The sequence below is a fragment of the Terrapene carolina genome, unplaced genomic scaffold, assembly GCF_002925995.2.
Source record: "Terrapene carolina triunguis isolate 2854851 unplaced genomic scaffold, T_m_triunguis-2.0 Scaffold210, whole genome shotgun sequence".
NCBI lineage: Eukaryota > Metazoa > Chordata > Testudines > Emydidae > Terrapene > Terrapene triunguis.
The window spans coordinates 5,668,382-5,694,973 of record NW_020664561.1 but is presented as its reverse complement, the minus strand read 5'-3'; the positions used below and the strand labels follow the sequence as shown (position 1 = coordinate 5,694,973).

At 46.4% G+C, this 26,592-nt stretch overlaps 1 protein-coding gene across 1 annotated transcript in view; it reads left to right on the top strand.

Annotated features, from left to right (window-relative positions):
* Positions 1 to 271: 271 nt before the first annotated feature.
* The window catches only part of LOC113407322 (protein PRRC2C-like), a 110,407-nt gene continuing 84,086 nt past the window's right edge, over positions 272 to 26,592 (top strand). The window contains exon 1 of the mRNA XM_026655704.1: positions 272 to 371. The gene's annotated coding sequence lies outside the window, so the exon portion shown is untranslated. The remainder of the gene's footprint in view (positions 372 to 26,592) is intronic.

Below are 26,592 nucleotides of genomic sequence, written 5' to 3'. Positions count from 1 at the left end.
AGAGAGACATATCTGAACCCTGGAGAAACAAAAGCCACGTGCCCCCGGGGGTTAGAGTGACCTCACTGTCCTGCAGTTCCCACACCCGCAGCATTGCCTGCCTCCTTGGAGGGGCAGTTCCAGAAGGCTCCTGCAGGTGGCGCTCTCGGCTCCGCGGAGAGGAGGAATCCGCCCAGGCTACTGCGGCAGCCGGGCATCACGTGACCGGCGTTGCGTGGGCGCTGCGCGGTGAGGTCAGACGCCGTTGGCGCCGGCTTGGCCGCCCGCCATCTTGGCCTCTGTGTGGAGGCGGTTCGCGCGGCGGCAGCGGCCTCACCGAGTCCTGCAGCCGGGTACAGGCCAGAACGCCGGCCCCGGACGCTGCGTGCCAGGTAAGAGACCGCAGGGGGGCCGGGAGAGGGGAGCTGGTCGGCAGGGTCCTCCCTTAGGGGAGAGGGCTCGCCGCCGCTTCCCCCGCGGCCGGGCGGGGCCGGGCCCCTGGAGCCGGTGGGAGCGGCAGTCAGATGAGAGCGGCCTGCGCCGCATGGCCCGGGGGGGCTCCGTCTGGGCCCCGCTTCCGCTCGGCGTGGGGGGAGCGTGGAGGTGCAGGGGCTGCGGCGAGGGGAGAGGGTTTGGCCCGCTGGCATGGAGAAGGGAGAGGGCTCCCCGAAACCTTCCCCGGGAGGAGATGATGGGGGGGCTCCCCGTTAGCCTTCTTTTGCTTTCTCCTGTGGGGGAGGGGGCCCGGCCCCATAGTGCGGGGGGGAGAGGGCCGGGTAAGGGGCCTAGCCTACAGTGCTGCTCTGTGGGGAGGTGAGGTAAGGCGCGGGGGAAAGAGGCCCGAGCCCCATAGCGCTGCTCCGGGGGAGAGTGAAACGAGGCTGGCGGGGGGAGGGGGAAGTGACCCCAACTCCATAGTGCTTGTAAGGGGGGAGAGGCGCGGGCGGAAGGGGCCCCAGCCCCGTAGTGCTGATCCCTGGGGCTGAGCAAAGGGCCCCTATTTCTTTGCAGTGAGTAATGGGTCCTTTTTTCTTCCTCTTCTTGAGACTGGGTTGGGTTGAGCCTGTATTTCCCTCTTGGCTCCATGACCAGAGTGATCGATTGGTCCTGCTCCTTGCAGGCACTGTGAGCTCCATGGGGCGCTGCAGAAGTAGAATCTCTTCCCTGCTCACCCCTAGCTGTATGAATAGCCACGAAGGGGAAGGCACTTGGTACAGGAATATTGTATAGTGAAACTGAGCTTTTTCCTCCCCATTGAGGCAACTGATCACACAAATGGGTTGTTGCAAGATTGGAGGCATGGGGCATCAGAGGGTCTTTCTGGTTAATGCAGTTTAGTTATCTTATCTCTTTCTTCTTCTTACCCTAAAAATATTTCAATGGTCAAGATACAGGAAGGCATGGGCTATGTACTTAATGCAGTTGACGTTAGTTTGTAGTTGCAGTTTTTATTCCAATTCTATGTCCGTATTATGGGATACTCGCCTATTATTTCCAAGGTCCTATGCCCTATAATGTCTAGGTTATGATGAGACACTGACATTTTTGTACTCATAATTCTTGAGGTGAATAGGGTGAGCAGACATTGCGGGATTATTTCGTTTAGCTTCAGAATAAAACGCAAAAAGAACAGGAGTACTTGTGGCACCTTAGAGACTAACAAATTTATTAGAGCATAAGCTTTCGTGGGCTACAACCCAAACGCAGCTCACTAAAGTCTTGTTTATGCCATTGTTAGCAGCAGTAGGAGTGCTAGTGTAGACATGGTTCCAGGAGGCTGCTGGCATTTTAACATGGTGCTGTCTAGACCTGCTGCTGGTCTACATTAAGCATTCTGGGAGTCACCACTGAGGGAAGCAGTGGTTGGAAATTTTGGGGGCAAAGGTTAATTGCAGACACAGCTCAACAGGTTTCCAAGAAAATACAATGTTTCTTTGCTGATTAATCAAGAGGAAGCATCCCTGTCTGTAGTCAAAAGTGTTGTCCAATATACATGCTGTTCCAGTGTGTTTCTCATTATCCCATTGCCCCCGCCCAGCCTGTCCCAGAGGATTCCAGACTTGAGTTTTTAAAAGAGACTTACAAAGGGAAATAGGAATTCATGAAGAAAAGAGTGGAATGTATGAAAAAGGTCTGAAGGGGGACTTTTGGGGGGTGAGGGCAGTGACATTCTGTGGGTTTTCTTTTTCTTTTCTTTTTATTGTTGTGTTTTTGTGTTAAATAACAGGAATGCCAGACAGATCTTCCCTGTTTGTTCTGGTCTCAGATGTGTAATAGGAGGTTTTTTTACCCCTTAATTCAAAGTCCATTTTTCCTTCCCAAGTGTTTCTCAAGCATTTGAGTCAAATAGGTGTTGGCAAAAATAAGCTACAAAGTTTTGAACAGTTAGATTAAAAATTCCATTTTCCTCTTGGTAGTTTAGTTTTCAGTCTCTTATCTAGTGTGATATAATTCCACTTGTCCTTCAGTCTTCTATAGAATTTCTGGGTAGGCAAGATGTGAATTTCTAATGTAAAAATTTTTTTGAAAGAAACCTTCCAGTCTCCTTCCTACATAATAGAGAAGCAAAATGGGCACAAAATTAATTTTATTCCCCTGGCAGGTCACCTTTAATATCTGTGCCGCTAGAAGCTTGTCAGTTCTCAGTTTTTCTTTCCATACTATGATGTTCAGAGTAAAATGTCATTTTTTTAATCAAGCTTAATATAGGGGCATTATAGTATGTTTGTTATTCAGTGTTGTTCTTTGAATTAAGAAATGAACATTTTCAGTTCTTAGGACTTGGTGTGTCAAAAGCATGGTTTGTGTCATGGAGTGCAGCACGTTCTCTGATGCGATCAGTTAATGATAAACATTAAAAGATGCCACTTACCTTTTAAGAAGGTATATTTATAATGGATTTCAGTGGAGCTAAAATGGGAGGCAGCATAGTCTAATATCTAGATGGAGACTGGGACTCATCACCTGTGTTCTGCTCAGACTGACATGCTGTGGCCTTGAGTGTACCCAGTCACTGCACTGCCTAATTTTCTTAATTTGTAAAATGGAGATTACCACTTTTGTAAAGTCCTTAGTATGATAGATAAAATGTGATGTATATGTGCAAACCATTCTTCACAAGCTCTGCTTTGAGGACTGTACCTTTCGAATGCATTCTGAGATCTGATAAAAAAAAGCTCTATGTAATTGTTATGAGGGCCTGGACAAAAGATTTGGGGCAAGTCTACACTACAGTCTTAAATTGACTTGTCTTAGGTTGACTTACAGCGGCCACTTTCACACTACTCTCCTTCTGTCCGTGGTGCACTAGGAGCGCTTTCACCGACTGAAGAGGGGCACTGGGGTGGGCTGAGAGCCAGAGCTCTCAGTTCTGTGCAGCTCTGCACTGGAGCCCAGCTTTCCCTTGGGGCTTCTTGCCTCCCTGCTCCCAGCCAGGACCAGGGGGACAGCCACCTGGGGCTTCTCGCCTCTGGCAGGTAGATCCACCCCAGAGTCCGGTCAGCTGCCATGCTTCTAGCGGGGATCCAGGACCTGGGGGGCAGCAGCGCTCGGAGTGGGGAGCCCGGGCACCAGCCCAAGCTGGGAGCTTGGGTGACAGCCCAGTTTGGAGTGGAGACCTGACAGCAGCCTGGCTCCATAGCCGACTTTCTTGTCAATTTCATGGCTCCAGGAACCGTGAAATTGACAAGAATGACAGCCAACAGCCCATGTAAGGAATGCAGTGTCTACACAGACACGGTGTTGCCCTAACTACACAGACATAAGCCCTATGCCTCTCAAGGAGATGGAGTTGTTATGATGGTGTAATTGGGCACTTATATAGGCGAGAGAGCAAGTCTGTAGTGGAGACACTGACATAGTTGGGTTGACATAGGCTACCTTATGTAGACTTACCTAGTCTAGGCTACAGAGTTATGTGATATGAAGATGAAAAGACCAGATGATGGCGATATTGAGGGGGAAGAAGCCCTCACACTAGCCATGAGACTTTAGGGTTATGGGTTGAGAGAATTCTTTCTCTCTTCTAGCAACAAACCTGGGTAAGAAGGAGAGGAATTTCAAATTTATCAGACACCCTGAATCCAGTGGTTGCTGTAAATGATGGAGTCTTCAAGCAGGGTATAAGAGAAAAGTAACTTGATAACACCTTCCCCATTTCCATTAGCTAGGGATGGATGCTGGACTTGACATCATGGAATTACCATGTTGCTTACTGGTAGAAACTTTGCTCATTGTTTGTATTGACCTAAGGCTTTAGTAGTCCATTCTGTTTGCCCTGTAATTTTTTCAAACCTTAGTTTTAGTTTTATAGATCCGGACACAGAATTTATAATGTATTCGCTATAACATGGACAGAAACAGGTCAGAAAAGAACACAGCTGAAAGGTGTGAAAAAAGATGAACATTGGATAGGTTTGTAAAACTAGAAAAAAAATATAAAGTTAAGTGACCGCATAAGAGTTCAGAAATACACAAGGAGCAGAAGATGGAGATAGAAATTGTAATAAAGTACAAAGATACTGTAATATGCAGAGATGAAAACCGTTTCAATATCTACAGTGTACAAACTAACAAATAGACTACTGTTTTTATTATGAATACCTCAGACACTACATAACTTTAATTCTTTAGCATTTCTTTATAAGCTGTTAGTTACAGATTGCGCTAACGCATGTTGAGTTTTTTATGATTTGTACTCTTTAAATTTAATCTAGTACTTTCTTAGTTCATGGCAAAATGAGACTACAAGTGCAAAAACACAGGTCAGAAGCAAACACTGTACCTTTGTGTCCAAGGTATGTGTAAAACAAGTCTTAAAAGATACCCATGCAAGGGAAAAAACAGACTGTCAGTTTTTGATATTTTATGACTGAAGGAGGTCTGATTTTTTTTTGTTTTTTCCTGCTTGTGTTTTTACATTATACTCCGGGGGGAATTATGTGCCACTGCGCATGCGCAGAATTTGTCCCACGCAGATTTCTTTGCTTCCTTGCAGAAAAATTACTGTCTGACGGGGAAGCCACAAAAGCGGTCATGTGACCCTTCCCAACAGTACATTTTGGGTGCCCAGGGCAGCTGGCAGAGAGGTAAATCACTGTGAGGCAGGAGGGGGGAGGAAGACCTGATTGGTGGCTCCTACCCTGTGCCTGCCTCAGCTGCTAGGCTGGGCTGGGGAGGACGGGACTTCCTCTTCCCTTGCATGGCATCCGGGGCTGGGTCAGACCCATCCCCGGCTGCAGGAAGCTCTGAAAACTCCCCCTGCTTCCTGCAGCCATTGCTCCTCTGCTGCAGCGGGAGGGATCCCTGTGCAGGGAGCTGCTCCCCCATCCACCCAACCCCCATGCATCCAGTCTCCCTCATGCCTAGACCCTCTTGCCAAGTCTCACCCCTCAATGACCCCAACTCCCCCTGCACCTGGACCACCCCAATGAGCCCCCTGCACCTAGATCCCCACCCCACTGAGCTCCAACCAGTTGCATCTGGATCCCCATCCCACTGAGTCCTACTCCCCCAGCATCTGGACCCCCCCACACCCAGCCCCCATGCTGAGCTCTAGCCCCTCGTCCCTCCGGCTGAGCCCCAACTATCTTCACATGGAACCCTCTGCAGAGTCCCATTATCATTGCATCACAACAAGCCCCTGTGATATTCCTGACTTTTTTGCTTTCTTGCTTAGAAAAATTAACTTAAAGGGCAAGCAAACCCTTTCAGGCCTTTCTCATGCATCATAAAGTAGCAAAAAAAGGCACAAGCCCAGCTTTAAAAACAAAAAGGAAAAGAAAAAAACAGATAATCACGTGACCTTTAATACTTTTCCTTTTGTCTGTATTTTTTTTTTTACTAAAAGCACAAAGGTCTAGAGATAACCAGGTTTACAGTATATTTGCAAAACTAATAGTTTAAGAAACTTTTATAAGTGAATATATCTAGAGTATTTTTCTCGTACTACCTTAATTTAAGTTAAATATTTGTATCAGTATTTAAAATGTGAAATATAAATGTCTGCTGAGATTAAATCAGTTCCATTTGATGAATTAAACTTCAGTTTTTCAGAAGACAGGGTGGATTTGATTTAAATCATTATTTAAGTCACTAGTCAGGAAGACTCGATTTAATCATGGATTTCTACATAAAAGTGCATTCTTGTTAGTTGTTATAACCTTAATACATATTCTTCACAACTCAGAGATAGATGTAGGTTTCATTTTTAGAAGGTACACACTATACATTTTTAAAGTGATTTATTTTGAAAACTTTTCAGATTAGTTTTATAGCTGTATCAGAAAATGAACGATTGTTTGGTTATTTCATTTACCAAAGGTAATTAAAGCAGATATTTATGAAGTCATTGGGAGGTGAACTATCTCCAATTCAACAGTTTAATCATTACTATTTGGAGGATTTTCTTGCCATGCTGTGTTAGGAGAACATCACCAGACAGACATTTAAATTGCTTTATTTAACTAAAACAACAACGTTATGTATTCTGGATTTTTTACTTCAACAGCAAACATATAATATTTTAACAAAACAAGCATATGAATTTTTGAAGTTAATTAAACATTCAAGTTTTTTAAAATCAGGTTTGTTTTTGTTAAAATTGTTAACTAAAATAGTTAAATGAAATATTAAAAAACAGAAATTAAATCAACTATGTCAGCCAGGTCAACATGAGAAACTTAAAATATTGGCTTCTGCAGCTAACTCAGTCATCTTCATTTTCCTGTTTGTTCATAATCTGGAAAAGAAAAACAAGCTTTCCTGCTTTTTCAGGTCCCAAATGATTTCTCAATTTGGAATGAATTAGTCCAAAGGAACTTTCTACACCAGCAGAAGAAGTTATTGCTGTTAAAAGTGAGATTATCACTTCAACAGTCTCCTGAATCCAAGTGCTTAAGTGACTTCCACCAGTTCATTGGTGTGACTTTCTTTAAAACATCATCAGCAAACATATATTTCATAAATGGTTCTTATTCCCAAACTGTCTCTCTTTTACGGCCTGCTGCCATTATAGATTTTTCCCTTCTAGTGAGAGAATGGTATGGTAGATCTCAAATCAATGAAGGCTACACTCAGAAAGACCACAAGACTTCTGGAATATGCTGCTCAAACAGTTTCACTTTTGTTTCTACTGTCTTTCCCTCCCTTCGCACATTTATCTCCAGATTTCTTCTCCTTGTCCAGATCTATTCTGTCCCCAATAATCTTCTGTTAATTGAATTTTTTGAAACTTTGCACTTTTAGAGAGAGGTAAGGGATTGACTCTGTGTACACAAATTTGCAGAGGGACAATAGGGTTGAGGTCTGTTATGTGTCACCTCTATATTTATTTATTTATTTATTTGCTGTTAACAAGGGTTTTATCTCTGGAGAGACAAATCCAAAGTTTGAGAACTGCAAAACTAAGCATATCTGATAGTATCTTCTAGACTGAGCACTGAGTCCCATTGGTTAGATAAGAAGATTAATTTAAATAATCTATACAGAAGCCCCTGGAATCCCATAAGATTGGGTCCCTAATCCATGAACTATTGGAACTCATTTACAGAACTTTTCTTAAAAATTACATGAATATATTGTCTCATACCACAGAATTAGAATTTATAATCCCTATTCCATGATGAGATATCTTTGAGCTATAGTAGTTTTAATTAAGATACATCTTTAGATAGGGTTTTCCTCAAAAAGCATTTTATCAAAAAAATCATTAATTTTTATCCACCCTGTCAGAAGACTGTTAGTGGCGAAGAACCTCTTGAAAAAGGTTTTCTTTCCCCCCCCCAGTTGTTTGACTTCTCACTGCTTCAAGAATAAAATTCAAAACGTAAGTTGATGAGTTCCAATTAAGGATGTGTAGTCCCCTATAGTATTTTGCTCTCTGACAACTTTTTCACTTGTCAAAAATAAATTATTTCATTTATGGGTCTTGCCCTGTGATACTGTTTACACTTGTGGTTGAAGTCCAAGAAAAGTACCTGAAGCTTGATTTTGCATAATAAAATGTAAATTAAGCTTTTTCCCCACACTACAGCTGGCAAATTTTTTGAAAGCAATGGATTAGTCCACATGAAATTCTTTCCATCCTCACAAGTCAGAGAGGATATTGCAGTCAGGTTATTTTCTACAAAACAGAAACAAAAACAAAATATTGTGTATAGAATAAAGTGTTTGAGACATTACAAGTAGATATATTATGGAATAAACTGTTCTGAAGTTCCATAATAGCTCCCTGTGTGAACACAGCATTCAAGAATGTCATTTTATTCCAGAAAAATTACTGTCCTTACGTTTTTTCCCAAGAATAGTTAGTCCAGTCAATTTCCCCATGTACACAAGCCCTTATTGTGCACTTCTCCTTTTGAATAGCACCTTCTCCTACAGCATAGATGTATTGAGAAGGTAAAAAGTAGATAAGGGACATAGAAGGCACAAATCATGTTTATTCTGGCAAATTCATTTCTAGAGTGGAAAGAAGGGCTTAAACACTTAAAAACCACTAGAACATCTTTTGTGCATTGATATAAAGAATTCTGGAATAAAGTTTAATTTGCAGTTGGGCATGGGAGTTGCCCTGAAAAAATTTCCTGAAGGGAGCTGAATCTAGAGCAGAGGAGAGCAAAGTACAGCCCATGGGCCAGATCTGGCCCATCAGGGCTTTCAGTCCGGCCCTTGGGATTGCCAGCCCCCTGGCGCAGCAGGGCTAAGGCAGGCTCCCTGCCTGCCCTGGCCCCGCGCCACTCCCGGAAGTGACTGGCACTACGTCTCTTAGGCCCCTGGGGGAGGGGCAGAGGGTTCCATGAGCTGCCCTCACCTGCAGGCACAGCCCCCCACAACTCCCATTGGCCAGGAATGGGGAACTGTGGCCAATGGGAGCTTCGGGGGTGGTACCCGCAGGCGAGGGCAATGTGCAGCGGAGCCGCCTGCCCCACCCCACCCCCAGGAGCCACTGCCGGACATGCTGGCCACTTCTGGGAGCGGCGTGGGGCCAGGGCAGGCAGGGAGCCTGCCTTAGCCCTGTTGCCACCCCGGAGCCGCTCAAGGTAAGCAGGGCTGGAGTCCGAACCCCTCCTGCAGCCCAACCCCCTGCCGCAACCCCTCCTTCACCCTGACCCCCTGCCCTGAGCCTCCCTCCTGCATCCCAACCCCTTGCCTTGAGCCCCTTCCTTCACACTTCACCCCCTCCCGCACCCCCAGCCCTACATTTATGGCCCTGTGTACAATTTCCCCACCCAAATGTGGCCATCGGGCCAAAAGTTTGCCCACCCCTGGTCTAGAGGCTGCTTTGAAAAACTTCTTGCTGCTGCTACTTATGCTTTTTGGAATTGATCTCTCAGCAGAGGATTGAAAATCCAGTGGTTTTCAAACTTTTTTTCTGGCAACCCAGTTGAAGAAAACTGTTGATGCCCAGGGCCCAACAGAGCTGGGGATAAGGGTTTGGGAGGGACTCAGGGTTAAGGTCCCGGGGTGAGGGCTGCAGGGAATGAGGGGTTTGGGGTGTGGGAGGGGGCTCTGGGCTGGGGTTGATGTGTGGGAGGGGGTCAGGGCTGGAGGGGCAGGCTGTGGGGCCGGGGATGAGTTTGGGGTGCAAGAAGGGGCTCTGGGTTTGGGGGGCTCAGGGCTGGGACATGGGATTGGGGCGCGGGGTTGAAGCACAGGAGGGGGTCAGGGCTCTAGGGTGGAGGAGCAGGCTCTTGGGTGGGTCCAGGGATGAGGCGTTCGGGGTGCAGAAAGGGGCTCTGCGTTGGGGAGGGCTCGGGGCTGGCAGCAGGGGGCTGGGGCATGGGTTTACCTCGGGCAGCGGCGCAGTGGGGATGCTAGAGCAGGCTTCCAGCCTATCCTGGCACTGCAGACTGCGCTGCACCCCAGAAGCAGCCAGCAGCAGGTCTGGCTCCTAGTGGCTCTTGCCTGCAGGCAATGCCCCGCCCTCTCCTCCCCAGCTCCCATTGGCTGGGAACTGGCCAGTGGGAGTGTGGAGCTGGTGCTTGGGGCGGGGGCAGCGTGTGGAGCCCCGTGGCCCCCCTGCCTAGGAGCCGGACCTGCTGCTGGCCCCTTCCGGGCCTGGCATAGTGTCAGAACAGCTAGGGACTAGCCTGCCTTAGTCAGGCAGCACCACCGACAGGACTTCTAACAGCTTGGTCGGCAGTGCTGACCAGAGCCACCGCGACCCAGCGCCTTACATTCCGTGACCCAGTACTGGGTCGTGACCTGCAGTTTGAAACCCACTGCCCTAAAGGCTGAAAAACCAGAAGACAAATGAAAAGAACCCCAGCTGATTATTTTTCAAGATCTCATTACTTTTTAAGCCAATCTTATAATTTTTGGGTCTAAACACATTTGAACAATTGGGATTGGCTATACTGGATATCGTATAATGAACTAAAGCAGGGGTCAGCAACCTTTCAGAAGTGGTGTGCCGAGTCTTCATTTATTCACTCTAATTTAAGGTTTCGCGTGCCGGTAATACATTTTAACGTTTTTAGAAGGTCTCTTTCTATAAGTCTATATTGTATAACTAAACTATTGTATGTAAAGTAAACAAGGTTTTCAAAATGTTTAAGAAGCATCATTTAAAATTAAATGAAAATGCTGATCTTATGCCACCAGCCTGCTCAGCTCGCTGCCAGCCTGGGGTTCTGTTCACCTAGGCTGGCAGCGGGCTGATCAGGGCCTGCGGCCGGGACCCCAGACCTGGGGGGGGGGGGGGTGGGGGGGGAGGGCGGGGGGGGGGGGGGGGGCTTCAGGGCAGAAGGCTGGAGGGTGTGGGGGGGTTCAGAGATCAGGGCTGGGGGGTGCAGGGCAGAAGGCTGGGTGTGTGTTGGGGTGGGGGGGTGCAGGGCAGAGGGATGGGGGGTGCGGGGCAGAAGGCTGGGTGTGTGGTGGGGGGGGTTCAGGGCAGAAGGATGGGGCTGTGGGTTGGGGGTGTTCAGGGCAGAGGGGTGGGGAGTGCAGGGCAGAGGGGTGGGGTGCTCGGCTCATGGCAGGGGGCTGGAAGGGATATGCCCTGTTCCACCCCCTTCCCCCAGGCTCTGTCCCTACCTCTCTCTGCATCCTCTATGGAGCTGTGTGCATGCTGCCGCTCTTCCCCCTCCTCCTCGCTAGGGCCATCAGCTGATTGGTGCAGGGACGGAGAGGAGGAGGGGCCAGAAAGCACCACGCTGGGGGAAGAAGCGGGGGAGGGGGGAAGCTTGGCTGCTGCAGAACTAAGCTTCTGCCTCCTGCCCCCGCAGGGGAGAGCGGTGGGCGGGGGGGCTGAGTGGGGCTGGGGGCCGGGACCTCGGCAGGGAGCTGCGTGCCACTCAGAATCGGCTCGCGTGCCGTAGGTTGCCGACCCCTGAACTAAAGACAATCAGATACTACAATGATGAGTGGTATAAGAACCTCTACAAAACAGACTCTATGCCACTACCAGTCCCCTCAGTCAAGACTCTTCAGCTGATGGAATCTTGTAATTCATAAGTATGAGATTGTATTTTGAACAGGGTTTTTTTATGTTGTATATCTGGCATAGGTTATGTAACTGCTGCAGTGTTTGGCAACTGTGTAGACTTTAACATTCTTAACTGTAATTCAAGAAATGGTAGGGGAAGTTTGCTAGACATTGCATATGTGGTGAAGCATTGATGCTTCATGACGAGTAGAGCAAGTTCAAGTGTCGCATCTTGGACGCAAGTGTTTACAGATGTGCTCTATTAAAAGGTTCTGTTATGTACCTTACTCTTGTCCCCTTTTCTTAATATTTAACACTTTTAGGCAATATGATTTTGTAAAACCAGTAAATTTATATGGGGAATTTTAGGAAGACTTAGTACTCTAAACTACTCTTAATCCATTTTAAAAATTGATTAGATTTAAAGTTGGCTTTAATGAAGCTAGAGGGCATGTTATAAGGCAGTGGTTTTCAAACTGCGGTTCGAGACCCAGTACTCGGTCACAGAATGTAAGGCACTGGGTCGCGTTGGCTCTGGTTAGCACTGCCGACCGGGCTGAGCCCCTTCCTGTACCCCAAACCTCTCATCCCTGCCCCAGCCCAGAGCCCCCTCCCACACTCTGAACCCCTCATTCCCGGCCCCACCTCGCAGTCCTCACCCCTGCACCCCAACCCTCTGTCCCAGCCCTGAGCCCCTTCCACAAACCCCTCATCCCCAGCTCTGTTGGGTCGTGGGCATCAACAATTTTCTTCAACTAGGTTGCCAGAAAAAAAGTTTGAAAACCACTGTAAGGCATGTTGAACACAGCTATAGAAATGGCTATTATTGAAACACAGCTTTTGTGTTGGGAAGTTTGCATTTAAAGGGAATAATTGTACATGCACATTATAAGTGCTCAGTTAAGTATGTATTTTCAAAACTGGCTAGAGGCTTAAAGTGAGATTTGTTCATCTGTTGCCTCTTTATCTGCATTATCATCCCTGACCAATTAATGCTTTACTCCTGGGTGAATTCTGCGCCACTGTATGCATAATTAATGAGCCACGCATTTTTAACTTTTTGTGCAGAAAAAGTCTGCCGGAAAGTTGCTGCAGTTCTGCCTTTTGCCCACCAGAGGGTACTGTGGCGATAGAACAGACCAGCAGCTCCTGGCCAGCTAGGGAAGAGAGAGAGCCTGCCTTCTTCACAGTGCCTGTCAGGCCAGATCAGGAGACGGGGGATATGGGGAGACAAACAGCATGGGGCTGCTGCAGGGTCAGGCAGGGACTCATAAACGCTAGTGGGGGAGGACAGACTGGGACAGGGGCTGAATGGGAATGGAGGCCCAGGACCACAGGGGAGAGGGGGGCCACATCAGGATGGGGGAAGGGGTGCAGGGCCACATGGGGAGGGGGGGTGGGAGTGGGGGTGGAGGAACACATGGGGGTGCAGGGATACATGGGGACGGGCAGATGTGCCTGACTGAATGGGAGAGGCTAGGGGTCAGCCAGGGTCTGCATGGGGGAAGCTCCCTAACAATCCCTCTCCAACCCTAAAAAAACCCCCTACTCCATACTTTTCCCACCTATACCCAACAACCCTCCACACTCTGGTTCCTTCCCAGCAATTACTTCCCTCTCCTTCAGCTCCTCCATTATCACTGACTCCCCCAAGCCTTTGCACTGCTTCCGGGGGGGGGGGTGCAGAAAATACAGTTCTGAATTGTAGTTTAAATGAATTATTCCTCAGAGTTCTGTATTAATATGCCTAGTAAGGAATCTGTTTTGTTGTCTGTATTGTTTTCCGGCATACTTGCTGACAGATATTTTGAAATAAATGACCAGAAATAATTGAAACTGGTGTGATTATATTGTGTTATTTTGACAAATAAAATATGCAGAATTTTGCAGAATTTGAAAATATTGTGTGCAGAATTTTTAATTTTTTTGCACATTTTAAATTTTTTTGGCACAGAATTCCCCCAGGAGTAAATTCTTCAACTCCTTGTTCCCTCTTCTCAACCCTAGTGGGGGGAAGAGTTGTGGGGGTGAGGCGAGGTTGAGTGGTTTTTTTGGTGGTAAGGGGAGTTGGATTTTGATTTGGTTAAGGGCTCTTTTGCAATTGTGTGTGTTTTTGCAGTTTAATGAAATCTAAGCAGCTTGTTCTTACATTAGAAATTTAGATCTTGTCTTCTCTGAAAAATGACTGTAGAATTAGTGAAATAATGACATTACAGGAATGAAAGCAATCGTTGAGCGGGGCAAGGAGTTTTAGTCCCTGTGGATGTCTTTGTTAAAGACACCATAACTACAACACTTTAAGCTCAAGAGCTCTTAATGAGCATGATCTGAGATGTCCATAGTTTTTCTGGAGGACTTGCTCTCAGGCCAGACCTGAGATCCTTGATATTTTAGGGAAGAAAACTTGACAGACCATCTATCTCATCTTAAAGATGTAGCAAAACACTGCACAATCTGTTTTTAAAAATCTTGTGTAAGGCACTAATTAAGATGTTTTTTAAATTAAGCTGGTGTAAGTTTGTGTGTACGCACTTATTTTGTTTAATCTTTAGCTTAATCAGTTTTTTTTTTTTAACGGCACTAAAACTTTTGTAAAACAAAATAAGAATGGCTATGCACAAACTTGCATTAGTTTAATTAAATCAGTTTAAACATACACCTGTATTTAAAAGTGTGTCATCAACGACCTAAAATTGGCTCTTTTTTGCTCTGACAATCTTAACAGTTTTTTCCTCCGTATTTTTCATGTTTAAATAAATGATAGGAAAAGTTCAACATCCTGGGATTTCTGTCTAGATAACACTAGAACACTCTATCCTCATGCATCTTACAATGTCCAAAGGAAAGAGCTGCTTGCCTCCAAGTCCTTGGAGCTTCTGCCTAATAAAATGTGGAATAAGTGAGCCAAGGGTTTCTGGAAGTGGTTAGTCATTCACTGGGTCTGTTTTTGTAGTTTTCAGGTAAGTTAGCCTGATTGGATGTACAGGTGCAGCCTACCTTATCCCTAACACTGCTAAACAAGTGCTGAAAAATTTCTGGCTGAAGAGGCTCATACTGTCAATAAAAGCCACCTTTCACTGCTGAAAGGTATTACTTAATGAGGGCTATTTTCATGCCAAACATCAGCTTTCTACTCCAAGTCATTTTGGTGCCTGTTAGTAAAAGGTGTCTCTTACTAATAGGGAAATTTTGTGTTCTCCCTCCCACACATGCTCACCTCGTACTCCCAATGGCTGAACCATTTTTGATCAAAATTCATCTTTGGGCAGAGATCAAGCTTGGAAAATTTCAGTCCCCAAAGTGAAAGTTGGCAGCTTAAGTTACTGTAGCCTGGCGGCTGGAAATAAGATCTCACACAGTTGGACTATCGTGTAGTAGATGTGCACAAGTCAACGGGGTTAAGGTTGTACATTTAACCGTTTTACTTTTTCTGACTTGAATAGCCATGTGCAACCTTAATGTTAGCATTAATGTAGTGTTGTTCTTTATTTTATTATTTTGTGTTTTTTCAGTGGTTTTTCTCCAACTTTATGCAGATGTGGAGTGTAGCAGCTGCGAGGTCTGTGGCCAGAACAGGGAAAACCCCCACACTGCATTCAGTTTTTGCTTACCATTGAAACTTTTAGTCTATCACATTAAAATATTTAAGTTTGCGATATGGGGTTAATATCTAAAAGCTGTTTAGCACGTACTGATAAAACATTGTGTCAAGTATCAGAAGGGTAGCCGTGTCAGTCTGGATCTGTAAAAAGCGACAGTTTTGTGGCACGTTATAGACTAACAGATGTATTGGAGCATAAGCTTTCGTGGGTGAATACCCACTTCGTCAGATGAATATGATGAAGTGGATATTCACCCACGAAAGCTTATGCTCCAATATGTCTGTTAGTCTATAAGGTGCCACAGGACACTCTGTCACTTTTGATAAAACCATTAGGATTAAAATCCTAATAACATATTGGGAATCTGAGAGTATTTATTAAAGATAGTGTGTTATAAATGGGCCATAAATCAGGAATGCTTAAAGTAAAAGTTGGACTGTCAAAAATAAATAAATAAATAAATAAAATAGGGAAGTCACTTCTGGTTCCAAGTCCCCAGAATCCACTTATAAGTCTTGATCTGTTGCTGTGTTAGAGTAAACAGTCCGTTTTTCAGATGACCCACAAATTCAATTTTTTACCAAATTTCACATACTTTTCAGGATATAGTGAGGTTCATTCTAACCATAGATCATAGTGATGTTTTGCAGTTGTGAAGCAACTTCTCTGCTTGGTTAAAGATGTAGAATCTGGAAATATGCCAGATTTACAGTTACAGTGAAAATTTTCCATTCTTGTTGCAGCTTTTAACACCTTATTCTTCATCTGGCCTGTTCTGCATGTGAGACAATTTAATAAAGCAGCAGGACCATTCTCCTAAAGCCAGTAGTAATGGGTTTGGAGGAACACAGACCATTACATTTAATCACCCGGGTAGCAAAAAGACACCAGTTAAGTCTTCACTCTTCCTCAGTAGTTTGAAGATTTACCTGAGACTTATTTTTCAGGGTATCCATTAATGAGGGTGTGTTTTGGCAATGTTGGCACTGTAGCTTGACATGACTGTCAAACTGATATTAATACCCTACTTCTAAGAGGGGAAAGATTACGCTTTCTAGAGGAAGTGGTTAGAAAAGAATATAGAAAGGAACCCAGGAATACAGACTTCCATGCAATTTACCTAGATACTTATATGGCTTCCATTACTGTGGTATATGTGTGCCTCACAGACATTAATGAATTTATTTTCATAACGTGGTAAATATCATGAGGCCCTCTTTAAGATGAGGAATTGTGAGTTGCCTACGATTGCACAGGAAGTCTTTGGCAGAGCTGGGAATTGAGTCCAGTTCTGAGTCTGTCCACTACGGACCATCCTTCTTTGCTAAGCCGTGGCACTGGTTTACTGTGTGACCTTTGGCACTTCTTTTCCACTCTATAATATGAGGATATTTGCCTATCTTCTATCAATTATTCTGGTGATTATCTAGCTAAGGGTATGTCTACACTACCGCGGTAGTTCGACGGCTGGCAATCGAACTTCCGGGTTCGATTTATCGCGTCTGGTCTGGACGCGATAATTCGAACCAGGAAGTGCTCGCCGTCGACTGCGGTACTCCACCTCAGCGAGAGGAGTACCGCGGAGTCGACGGGGGAGCCTGCCTGCCGCGTGTGGACCGCGGTAAATTCGAACTAAGGTATGTCGACTTCAGCTACGTTATTCACGTAGCTGAAGTTGCGTACCTTAGATCGAATTGGGGTGTTAGTGTAGACCAGGCCTAATATTTGTAAAACTTTGAGAGATCCTGAGAAGAAATCATGATGTAAGTACAGCATATGATTAGTTAACTATTGTAGAGCATTGTATATTTGTACATCAGATAAAACCACTTTGCCAAAATGTTGTCAAATTAGATAGTCCTGACTGATGTTGCAGAGAAGGTGCCTGATGTGTTATGCAGTTCTTTGAAGTATAACTTCTATTTTTGGAGGTTAAAAAAAATTAACAATATATAAAATATGTAGGGATAGAGTAACAGATGCCCCAGTTGATGCTTGCACCAACCAGGAGGACTCCAGTGGTAGGAAACTGAGGCTTTTTTTAGTAGTCAGGGATTTGCAGCAGATTGTGCTTCAGATTGATCAGAAAGCTACTAGTTGAAGGATCATAAGATATGGAGCCCCTGAGCATGCCTCAGGGTATGTCTACACTACGAAATTAGGTCGAATTAATAGAAGCCGGTTTTATAGAAATCGGTTGTATACAGCCGATTGTGTGTGTCCCCACATAAAATGCTCTAAGTGCTCTAGTCGGCGGACCGCGTCCACAGTACCGAGGCTAGCGTCGACTTCCGGAGCATTGCACTGTGGGTAGCTATCCCACAGTTCCCGCAGTCTCCGCCGCCCATTGGAATTCTGGGTTGAGATCCCAATGCCCGAATGATGCAAAACAGTGTCGCAGGGGGTTCTGGGTACATGTCGTCAGGCCCCTCCCCCTCCGTCACAGCAACGGCAGACAATAGATTCGCGCCTTTTTACCTGGGTTACCTGTGCAGACAACATACCACGGCAAGCATGGAGCCCGCTCAGCTCAGCTCACCGTCACCATAAGTCATCTGGGTGCCGGCAGACGTGGGACTGCAGTGCTACACAGCAGCAGCTAACTGCCTTTTGGCGGTAGACGGTGCAGCATGACTGGTAGCCTTCATCGGCGATCTGGGTGCTGGCAGCCGTAGGGCTGCATTGCACCAGCCCTTGCCTTTTGCCTTTTGGCAGTAGATGGTTTATTACGACTGGTAACCGTCCTCGTCGTACAGCAGTGGCTGTCAATCATGGGCACCTGGGCAGACATGCTCAGTCCAGCAATGATGATGATGGCTATCAGTCGTAGTATGCCATTTTCTGCCAAGCACCCTGTTGGATCATCGCGCATTAGCAGAGTCTTCCCTGAGCAGCAGATCGTGCAATAGGCCTGAAGGCTACTGCCAAGCGCCCAGTATTTGCTGCCAAGCACCCAGAAGATGCCGAGGGCTATCAGTCATGCTGCACCGTCATCTTAAGATGTAAAAAATAGATTTGTTCTGTATTCATTTGCTTCCCCCCTCCCTCCGTCAAATCAACGGCCTGCTAAACCCAGGCTTTTGAGTTCAATCTTTCGGGGGGGCCATTCTGTGTGACAGTTGTTTGTGTTTCTCCCTGATGCACAGCCACCTTTGTTGATTTTAATTCCCTGTACCTGTACGCCATGTCGTCACTCGCCCCTCCCTCCCTCCCCTGGTCCGTCAGATACTAGTTTCGCGCCTTTTTTCAGACCAGACGCCATAGCTAGCACTGGGATCATGGAGCCCGCTCAGATCACCGCAGCAATTATGAGCACTATGAACACCATGCGCATTGTCCTGGAGTATATGCAGAGCCAGGACATGCCAAAGCAAAACCGGGACCAGCCGAGGAGGCGATTGCAGCGCGGCCACGAGAGTGATGAGGAAATGGACATGGACATAGACCTCTCACAAGGCACAGGCCCCAGCAATGTGGAAATCATGGTGTTCCTGGGGCAGGTTGATGCCGTGGAACGCCGATTCTGGGCCCGGGAAACAAGCACAGACTGGTGGGACCGCATCGTGCTGCAGGTGTGGGACGATTCCCAGTGGCTGCGAAACTTTCGCATCCGTAAGGGCACTTTCATGGAACTTTGTGACTTGCTTTCCCCTGCCCTGAAGCGCCAGAATACCAAGATGAGAGCAGCCCTCACAGTTGAGAAGCGAGTGGCGATAGCCCTGTGGAAGCTTGCAACGCCAGACAGCTACCGGTCAGTCGGGAATCAATTTGGAGTGGGCAAATCTACTGTGGGGGCTGCTGTGATCCAAGTTGCCAGGGCAATGAGAGACCTGGTGATATCAAGGGTAGTGACTCTGGGAAACGTGCAGGCATAGTGGATGGCTTTGCTGCAATGGGATTCCCAAACTGTGGTGGGGCCATAGACGGAACCCATATCCCTATCTTGGCACCGGAGCACCAAGCCACCGAGTACATAAACCGCAAGGGGTACTTTTCAATGCTGCTGCAAGCCCTGGTGGATCACAAGGGACGTTTCACCGACATCAACGTGGGCTGGCCGGGAAGGGTACATGATGCTCGCGTCTTCAGGCAGTCTGGTCAGTTTCGAAAGCTGGAGGAAGGGACTTTCTTCCCGGACCAGAAAATAACCGTTGGGGATGTTGAAATGCCTATCGTGATCCTTGGGGACCCAGCCTATCCCTTAATGCCATGGCTCATGAAGCCGTACACAGGCAGCCTGGACAGGAGTCAGGACCTGTTCAACTACAGGCTGAGCAAATGCCGAATGGTGGTGGAATGTGCATTTGGGCGTTTAAAAGCGCGCTGGCGCAGCTTACTGACTCGCTCAGACCTTAGCGAAAAGAATATCCCCATTGTTATTGCTGCTTGCTGTGCGCTCCACAATATCTGTGAGAGTAAGGGGGAGAAATTTATGGTGGGGTGGGAGGTTGAGGCAAATCGCCTGGCCGCTGATTACGGGCAGCCAGACACCAGGGCGGTTAGAGGAGCACAGCATGGCGTGGTGCGCATCAGAGAAGCTTTGAAAACGAGTTTTGTGACTGCCCAGGCTACGGTGTGAAACTTCTGTTTGTTTCTCCTTGATGAACCCTCCGCCCCTCCCCCCCCCAGTTAACTCTACTTCCCTGTAAACCAACCACCCCACCCTCCCCTCCCCTCCCCCCTGCGAGCACCACTTGCAGAGACAATAAAGTCATTGTTACTTCACGTTCATGCATTCTTTATTAATTCATCACACAACTAGGGGGATAATTGCAAAGGTAGCCCGGGATGGGTGGGGGAGGAGGGAAGGAAAAGGACACACTGCAGTTTAAAACTTTAACTCTTAATGAAGGCCAGCCTTCTGATGCTAGGGCAATCATCTGGGGTGGAGTGACTGGGTGACCGGAGGCCCCCCCGCCGTGTTCTTGGGCATCTGGGTGAGGAGGCTATGGAACTTGGGGAGGAGGGCTGTTGGTTACACAGGGACTGTAGCGGCGGTCTCTGCTCCTGCTGCCTTTCCTGCAGCTCAACCATACGCTGGAGCATATCAGTTTGATGCTCCAGCAGCCGGAGCATCGACTCTTGCCTTCTGTCTGCAAGCTGACGCCACCTATCATCTTCAGCCCGCAACTTGCTCTGTTCATCCCGCGATTCAGCACGCCACCTCTCCTCTCGTTCATATTGGGCTTTTCTATAATCAGTCATTGACTGCCTCCACGCATTCTGTTGTGCTCTGTCAGCGTGGGAGGCAGTCTGTAGTTCTGTAAACATGTCATCACGTGTCCTTCGCTTTCTCTTCCTAATCTTCACTAGCCTCTGTGAAGGAGAAACATTTGCAGCTGGTGGAGGAGAAGGGAGAGGTGGTTAAAAAAGACACATTTTAGAGAACAATGGGTACACTCTTTCACGTTAAATTTTGCTGTTCACATTACACAGCACATGTGCTTTTGTTACAAGGTCGCATTTTTCCTCTTATATTGAGGGCCTGCCGGTTTGGTGTGAGAGATCACTCACGCAGTGCAGGGCCACAGATTTCAGCTTGCAGGCAGCCATGGTAAGACAGTCTTTTGGCTTTTTTAACCTTCTTAACATGTGGGAATGGTTTCAAACAGTAGTGCTCTCATTTCCCATACCAAGCACCCGTTGGGTTGGCCATTTAAAATGGGTTTGCAATGTAAAAGGAGGGGCTGCGGTTTCAGGGTTAACATGCAGCACAAACCCAACTAATAACCCTCCCCCACACACCCAATTCTCTGGGATGATCAATTCACCCCTCCCCCCACCGCGTGGCTAACAGCGGGGAATATTTCTGTTCAGCAGAGCAGGAACGGGCACCTCTGAATGTCCCCTTAATAAAATTGCCCCATTTCAACCAGGTGAACGTGAATGATATCACTCTCCTGAGGATAACAAAGAGCGATCAGGAATGGATGTTGTCTGCATGCCAGCAAACACCGGGACCATATGCAATGATTCCAGACTACATGCTACTGGCCTGGCGTGGTAAAGTGTCCTACCATGGCGGACGGGATAAGGCAGCCCTCCCCAGAAACCTTTTGCAAAGGCTTTGGGAGTACATGAAGGAGAGCTTTCTGGAGATGTCCCTGGAGGATTTCCGCTCCATCCCCATACACGTTAACAGACTTTTCCAGTAGCTGTACTGGCAGCGATTGCCAGGGCAAATTAATCGTTAATCATTAAACACGCTTGCTTTTAAACCATGTGTAATATTTACAAAGGTACACTCACCAGAGGTCCCCTGTGTGCCCTCAGGGTCTTGGGTGAGTTCGGGGGTTACTGGTTCCAGGTCCAGGGTGACAAACATATCCTGGCTGTTGGGGAAACCGGTTTCTCCACTTCCTTGCGGCTGTGAGCTATCTACATTTCCTCCATCCTCCTCTTCCGAACCCTCTTCCCTGTGTGTTTCTCCAGTGAGGGAGTCATAGCACACGGTTGGGGTAGTGGTGGCTGCACCCCCTAGAATGGCATGCAGCTCCGCGTAGAAGTGGCATGTTTGCGGCTCAGCCCCGGACCTTCCGTTTGCTTCTCTGGCTTTGTGGTAGGCTTGCCTTAGCTCCTTAATTTTCACTCGGCACTGCTGTGCGTCCCTGTTATGGCCTCTTTCCTTCATGGCCTTGGAGACCTTTTCTAATATTTTGCCATTTCGTTTACTGCTTCGGAGTTCGGCCAGCACTGATTCATCTCCCCATATGGCGAGCAGATCCCGTACCTCCCGTTCTGTCCATGCTGGAGCTCTTTTGCGATCCTGGGACTCCATCACGGTTACCTGTGCTGATGAGCTCTGCGTGGTCACCTGTGCTCTCCACGCTGAGCAAACAGGAAATGAAATTCAAACGTTCGCGGGGCTTTTCCTGTCTACCTGGCCAGTGCATCAGAGTTGAGAGTGCTGTCCAGAGCGGTCACAATGAAGCACTGTGGGATAGCTCCCGGAGGCCAATAACATCGAATTCCGTCCACACTACCCCAATTCTGACCCCCTAAGGCCGATTTTATCGCTAATCCCCTCGTCGGAGGGGAGTAAAGAAACCGGTTTAAAGGGCCCTTTAAGTCGAAAGAAAGGGCTTCGTCGTGTGAACGTGTCCAGGCTTAATTCGATTTAACGTGGCTAAAGTCGACCTAAACTCGTAGTGTAGACCAGGCCTCAGGGACAGCACCATGATAGGAGTCTCATTCCAGCATCCTCCTCTTTATCATAAGCTGTTGGTGGGGGAGTTGACATCTTACCTTCGCATTGCTGCAAACATTTCTCATCTCCCCCTTTCATTTCTGTCTTTAGCATGTGCATGCTCTATCTCCGGACTATTAGAACGTAGAAATCTTACTGGACACTTTAATATGAGGTGATGAGAAGTGTGTGTGTGTGTGTATGTATATGTATGTGTATATATATATATATGTATATATATATATATAAATAAATATAAAACCGCCATTCTGTGGGAGAAATGTGAGAGAAAATATAGAGGAAGTAACTAAACTACAAAATGTAGGGGATAGACTATCCTTAAGAGATATTACATTCAGATAAACTCCTCTACATAGGCCACTTTCAAGAAAAGGGACTTGCTAGAGGCATTCACGTCCTCCTAATAGTTGAAGGAGCTTCTTTATATGGGATTCACCTTTTGTGGTTTTCTATAAAGAGAAGACAACCCTTTGCATGTGCTGCAAGTTCTTCCTTGATTAGTCTGCAGTTAGTCTTAATCTTGCAAAGTGCAAAATTTAAAATATTTTCTAAGAGTTAAGTTGTTCTCTAGTGTATTCATGTTTGGAAGGTTTCCTTCCCATTTGGGGGGGAGAGAAATTTCATTTAAATGAGCTTATTTTCTGGACCACCATTCTGCAATAATCTATGGCCACAAAATAATGGAATATAATGGGGCCTTGATATGGTGTGCTTTTACATACTAGAGGGATCTCAGAGTACAGGAGATATACATATCATAATACCCTGTGCTTTAACTCTGGACCTAAATAAGTGACAGAAAACTTATTGTAATCTGAAAAATAGTATAGTATAAAGTACAGTAACTTCTGTAGGCTTAACTGATGAAAATTTATTTGTATAAGTCTTATTATGACAGTTAACTTTTATGTCATAACTTATTTGTTGACAGTATTAAGTTTAAGTGGCTGAAAGTACTATCTTTGCTCCAAAAGTTAAGGAGCATAATGCCTTATGTAATTGTGGAAATGGTAACTATAGTGACCCGAAATGGTTCATTGACCATATTAAACTTCTTTTTTGGATGCAGTGAACCCTGCCTGTTGCTATTACTTCATTTACTGTAGCACATCCCTTTCCTTCCTAACAGGTTAATTATTTAATTTTAGTGAGTGATTAGAGAATTAAAATTGCATGCTTCTGCTTTCCTGAGGGCATGCAGCCATCGCATATCCTTTAATTAACTGATTTGTTTGATATTGTGATTCAGATGTCTAATAACAGATTGGCATAGTTTTCTCTTAATGGATGCACATTTGATAGTAAATATTAAAAGTTAACTAATGGAGATCAGATATTAAGCAGGCAAGTTTTTTCATTGATTAAAAGTACAAATGTTAGCAAGGACTAACTTTGAAGAAGTTGGTGTGCCGAATGAATCTAAAACCCTCAGCTGAGCATATGTTTATATGTACTTAATATATCCAGTGTATGGCACTATGGAGCATGACTGCATGCATAAATAAGAGCAGAGGTTGTGTGGGTTTAGGGCCTGGTCAAAATTTTTATCTTAGAAGTCCATATTCTTTGGCACTCAGTTGTATGCCTATACTAAGTTAAATATGAAAATGTATTGACCGACCTAATTCAAAAAGTTTCCCACGGACCAGTTTACTGAGGAATCAGTTTAATCATCATCTTCATGCAGTTTTTAGTTGAACTTAAATATAACCAACCATGGCAAAATACATAATGTAAAAATAAACATAAGGCAGCATAGAACAATCCTCTATGGCACGTTAACAAAATCAGTATAAAGACAACTTAAATACAGAGTTTTTATGCATTCCCATAAAGCTTTAATAGTCATTCTAGCAAGAATTGCTGTTAAAGTTGCCTAACTGTTGCTGTTGTAATTCCCTGTTTTCACTAAACCATAACTTTCTGTAACTTTCACTTTATAGATTAAAGTTTTCCATCTGTGGTTTCTGCCCAAAGGGAAAAGTTTTTGGAGAGTTTGAGCAAAAACTTTGCATTATTTTAAATCCATTCTCTGCTATGATGCCTACAAGTTACTTCTGGTATTGGTTAGGCAATTGGTGATGTGAGACTTATTTTTCTGCTAAACTCTGTTAATTTCATTACCTCATCCTCCCACTCCCCCTTTTTGTCTGCTTGTTTGATTATACAAAGTATAATTTTAAAAAAATCCTCATTTTTGAGCAGTGCTGCAGCTAAAATGGTGGTTTGAAAGTTGAACTTTGGCTTGGAAATAGCTCTCAATGAAGAGCAGTGTGAATCTTGGTAAAGAGGAAATTAGTTTTTAATTAGACTATTAGGATAGATGAGTACTTGAGTACATTGAGCACAGTACATTATTGCTAGGGTTAAGTGCATAACTATACAGCATTTTCTGCTCACCTTGCCCTGATGGCTCCTTCTGGGAGATTGATTTGGGAACCTGGTGTGGCAGCTTCCTAACCACAAGTCTGTAAAGGCTTGCAGGAGATGCCTTCCAGTAGTGCTAGTGTTCTATTGGCCTTGAGAGTAGAGATGATTCTTAAGCCTTTGAAATGTTGCTTCCTTTTCTGCAAGAATAGCTACCATTTACATGGCTGTAGGATCATCCATCAGATTGTTCCAGGCTTCACTTAGTTGGCTCAGCTGTGAAGTGGTGTCTGCAACCACTCTGAGCAACATGTAGCCTTCTGGTGAGCATGGGAAGAACCCAGAAGGAGCCATCAGGGCAAGGTGAGCAGAAAATGCTGTATAAAACAGATAAAATACATAGGAGGAAAAGAGAGAACATACTCTGGAAAAGGTTAGAAGTGGATAGAAAAAAGTGATACTGCTAACATTGCCTGTGGCATGTTGGAAGAGGATACGAAGGTAAGGGCCGGGTAACCTCTGAGGGCCTATGATCTGTGCAATAGGCTTTTACCTGCTTTTTAATTTCTGGTAAAAGGCTATTTCAAGAGTTAAATTTGTTATTTATACAAGTTATGGCAGCTGGGTGTAGGGCAGGGGTGGGCAAACTTTTTGGCCTGAGGGCCGCTTCAGGTTTCAGAAATTGTATGGAGGGCCGGTTAGATGTGGCAGGCATGGCCCGGCCCCTCCCCCTATCCGACCCTCCCGCTTCTCGCCCCTGACTGCTCCCCGAGACTCCTGCCCCATCCAACCCCCCTGTCCCCTGACTGCCCCCGGACTCCTGCCCCATTCCCCCTCCCTGTCCCCTGACCACCCCCGGACCCCCTGCCCCTAACTGCCCCCCTGCTGCCCCATCCAACCCCCCTCTCCTTCCTGACTGCCTCCCCCCCCGAGACCCCTGCCCCATCCAACCACCCCTTCTCCCTGTCCCCTGACTGCCCCCGGAATCCCCACCCCTGACTGCCCCCAGACGCCCATCCAACCCCTCCTCTCATTCCTGACTGCCCCCCGGGACCCCTGCCCCATCCAAACACCCCTTCTCCCTGACCGCCCCTGGAACCCTTGCCCCCATTCAACCTCCCTGCCCTCTGACCGCCCCGGCCCCTGACCACCCCCCGAACTCCTCTGCCCTCTATCCAACCCCCCTACCCCGTTCCCTGCTCCCTTACCGTGCTGCCTGGAGCACCGGTGACTGGCGGCGCAGGTGCACCATGACATGCACCGCGCAGCACAGAGCACTGGTTCAGGCCAGGCTCTGCAGCTGCGCTGCCCCAGGAGCTTACCGCTCCATCGCTCAGAGCATTGTGCCGGTGGCGCAGTAAGCTGAGGCTGCGGGGGAGGGGGAACAGCAGGGGAAGGGCTGGGGGCTAGCCTCCCCGGCCAGGAGCTCAGGGGACAGGGAGAATGGGCCCGCGGGCCGTAGTTTGCCCACCTCTGTTGTAGGGGGAGGACGTAGGTTACTGAGCATTGAGCAAGGGCGTGTTAATTAGCATGTGAATATTAATTAAACTTTCCCTGAGTGTTGAAAAATGGATAGGTTGGATAACAGCATCTCTTACATCACAGCTTGGTCATGCACATGCCATATTTCCAGTTTCACTAAGATGAAATTATCTGTATAAAAGTGTTTCACTTAATTGTATGCTCGCTGGTGTGGAACACAGGCAACCACATCTAGCAGGAACACTGCCACTTAGGGACGCATTCCAAATTAAAATACACTAAACACCAGTGGCCCTGTTGCAAGATCTTCACGGTATGTCGTATTTGGGATAACACTTTTAGTTATCAGTCCTGATCTTTACTGTCAGATAGCCCTGAAGAAGGAATAGCATAACTGGTATGAACTCCTAGACCACAGCACTTGTAGCTCAAACCCATCATGTGGCAAAAAGAAGACAGACTAAGCTAGTAGGCCACCATAGAAGCTCGTAGAAGGGGACCAGTGAAATAGTAGCTGCTTGTTGTGT